General features: G+C 29.6%; 1 non-coding gene across 1 annotated transcript; it reads left to right on the top strand.

The window, feature by feature from the left end:
• Nucleotides 1–338: 338 nt before the first annotated feature.
• Nucleotides 339–411, top strand: TRNAF-GAA (transfer RNA phenylalanine (anticodon GAA)). The gene has a single exon. It is a non-coding gene; the product is annotated as a tRNA-Phe (tRNA).
• Nucleotides 412–3,731: the final 3,320 nt, after the last annotated feature.

The raw sequence follows: 3,731 nt of genomic DNA, 5'->3' as shown, positions 1-3,731 counted from the left end.
TGTGTTTAATAAACGGTAGATGAAATATAGTAAACTAATTATTAGCTTATATTTATCAATATTATGGATAATTAAGCAACATTCATTCTTTCCTTTAAATTTTATACTTTGACGAGAATGAGTTTAAAATGTAGGAATTAGCTTATATACTAGAATAGTTTAAAGATTTTGAATGAAGTATGCACTTTTTTGTGTGCATATTGTAACTTAATAATTAGCTTAATTTTGAGTTATGTGTTAAGTAGTTTTAGCGAGAAATAGTCCACTTGCTTTATCAAATTTAATGGTAACGATTGTGTTTAAATATAAAAGGAACCAAAAGGTAAAAAAAATAATAAGCGGGGATAGCTCAGTTGGGAGAGCGTCAGACTGAAGATCTGAAGGTCACGTGTTCGATCCACGTTCACCGCATTCCAAAATTATATTTTTTCTTCCCATATCTTCACTATTTTTATGGGTCAATATCTTCCAAAACACCCTATTTTGGGTTTCTTTTAAGCCCTACTTCTGGGCCCAGTTCTATTTCGGGATGATAATGAAAACAAAATTTTGCTACATACCTTTTAAATTATACCCCCCACATTTTAGATAAATTATCAATTTTACTTCTTTTTATTAAAAAAAAAATCATAGCCGAAAATTTCATTTATGGAACTATTGAAATGTTCAGGTAAATTTGGGTTTAATCAAAAAACTCAAATGTGTTTCAAAAAATTTAATTTTGAGTTTTTAGAGCACTATTAAAATCTTGTAAAGATGAAGAAAAAAATTAATATAAAGGCAAATTTTAGAAGATTAGCAGGGTAGGGGTATACTTTTATAATAAAAAAGGGAAGAAAAATTGGGGAATGAATAAAATATGGAGCTGAACTTGGTGATTTATATAACTAAAATTGAATTCAATTCATTTTGGTGATTTCTATAACTAAACTTGAATTCAATTCATTTATAATTAAATTGTGTAGTACCGTGGTGGATAGATTACGGATATATGATCAAATTATCATCCTAGACACTAGTGTGACGAAGATGAATGTCATAAAAACTCTATAATTTGTTAAAGAGTTTACAATCTCCCTTTAGTTGACAACAATTTGTATTTGATGAGATAAAAAAAATTTCATTTGATGTGAAAAATTAATAGTTAAACTATTATTTTAGTTCTTAAGAATATTAATAGTTAAACTATTATTTTAGTTCTTAAGAATATAAGAGATATAATTTTGATATCTGATTCGGTAAAAAACTAAAGTAGTACTCGAATAATTAAAGTAGTTATTGAAATACTCAATTTACTATCATAAAAATCTATAAAACATACAATTTATTGTCAAAATAGTTCATAATTATTATAAAATACTTTATTTTAGTGATTCAATAACTAATTTAAATTTTTTTGTTAAATCAATAATTAAAATCACAATATCTTATAATTTCAGGAATTAAAATAACGATTTAGCTAAAAATAATCTCAAACTTCATGATGCTACTAGTTGTCTCATATTAATAGGAAAAGTATAAGTTGAAGGACCATAAAAAATTATGTCGACAAAGATTCTTGAAGTTGCCTCTGTAGGAAGGAATTGATCCCAAAATATGTGGTCTTGTCTATATGGACAAAGGCTTGACACGGGAGGCATGGAACTCTCAGCATTTAGCTCTCCAAATCCACAACAAACACCTTTCACCTTAGTATATCCTGAAAGTGAGACATAATAATTTTAACATCAAATTTGACAAAAACATTTATCATATATTTAAATTGAAGAAAATACTAAATGTCATTCAGCATTTGTTAGAGATTTAAATTGAAAAAAATACTAAATGTCATTCAAAATTTAAAGTATTTAAATATTCTCTTTTGACAATTGTTAGCATAATCCTTATATTACTATTTAAAAATATATTAATTAAATTATTTTTAAACATTAATGCTTTTTTATTTATTTGATAATTAGAAGGAATAATAAATATCATCAAAAAAAATTCACACTCACATAATTGTGAAGTCATGGACTTAGAATCCGATATTTAATGTTCAATCTAACAATATAAATATTTTATCGGTTGAACTATGATTTAATGACGACTTTTAAACATTAATCAACGCTAGACCATTTAACATCAACGAAATACTAGTACATGGTATTAACAATTTAAGGTTAACAAATATTGTAATTCTCATGACATTTATCAAAGACTAAACGATAATCTCTTTGTCTCATTTTAAATGTCTCATTTTAAATATCTCATTTGTTTTTTTTCCTTAAATTATCTATCATTTTATAATATTAATTATTTTTTTCACTAATACACTCTTATTTATTCTATTGAATCTCAACTAGTTAACTGCAATTAATAAGGATGATTGAGTAAATAAAATTTATTTTATCATTCAAATCATTAAAATTAATCATTTTTTAAGAATCACGCACAATTAAAATTAATTCATTAAACGACGATATTGTTAAGTTAAGGGTCTTATTTGACTTCAAATCAAACAATTCGAATCAAATCATTCATTGTGCTAATTATAGTAAAATTTACATTCTCTTTATTAAAATAATAGATAGAAGGTGCATTAATACGGTATCAAGCTGGATTTTGAATGAGGTCAATATGAGTAGATTATGCCTTGATTCTCCGATTGCCATTCATTTAGCATGGATCGAAGAACTTCGTTGTATTTTAACTGACCAGTAATTGACTTCTAAAACTGTTGAAAATGATGATGCCTTTAATGAAAAATGCATTGGAAATAATGATGGCATTTATGAGCTAGTGTTGATGTGAATTGAAAAAATTGAGAAGTCCCACATTGGAGGGATACCTCACACTAGTAGGGTATATAAGGTGGAGGTAATGAACTTGGGATGGGTCAGGTTCATCTGCTCCTGGGCGTTTTCGAACTGCCATGTCTACCGACGAAATTAATGGGCCAGGTTCATCTACTCCTGACTACAACAAACCGTTTCGGTTTGAGGGAAGTCACTTCAAACGATGGCAACAAAAGATGTTGTTTTTTCTAACCACGAAAAAGCTTGCCAACGTTTTGAAGGATGACATTCCTGTTGTACCAGAAGAAGGTGAACAAGCTGTAAAGGATAAAATAGCTGTTGAATTAACCCAATGGGAAAATAATGATTACTTATGTAAGAATTATATTCTTAATGGACTTGCTGATGATCTGTATGACTACTACAGTTCCGACAGCAATACTGCTAAACAGGTTTGGGATGCTTTAAAGAAGAAGTATGATATTGAGGAAGCTGGAGCTAAGAAGTATGCTGTTAGCCGCTACCTCAAATATCAGATGACAGATCAGTGGAAGCTCAGTCTCATGAAATCCAGAAAATAGCTCACGAGGTCATCACTAAAGGTCTGTCCCTAGATGAACAGTTTCAGATTGCTGTTATTATTGACAAATTGCCCCCTGCTTGGAAAGAATTTAAAAATTCTCTTAGGCATAAAACTAAAGAATTCTCTCTAGAAAGTCTGATAACCCGCCTTAGAATTGAGGAGGAATCTCGCAAGCAAGACCAGAAAGATGAAATTCTTCTTGTGGCAAATAACAAGAAAAAGAAGTTCATCGGAGCAGTTCTGAAGCCAAACGGAAAACAACTGAAGAATCAGAACCGCACTTCAAAGAACAGCAACAGGAATGGGAACCACCAAAGGGTCCCAATTGCCAGGCAGCCACCACCTCCTAGAAATGGCCCTCTCCCCTTTCT

Source organism: Cicer arietinum, chromosome 2 (assembly GCF_000331145.2).
Source record: "Cicer arietinum cultivar CDC Frontier isolate Library 1 chromosome 2, Cicar.CDCFrontier_v2.0, whole genome shotgun sequence".
In the NCBI taxonomy this organism is placed as follows: Eukaryota; Viridiplantae; Streptophyta; class Magnoliopsida; order Fabales; family Fabaceae; genus Cicer; species Cicer arietinum.
The sequence above is the reverse complement of the archived record's forward strand: the minus strand, read 5'-3'. Positions and strand labels throughout refer to the sequence as shown.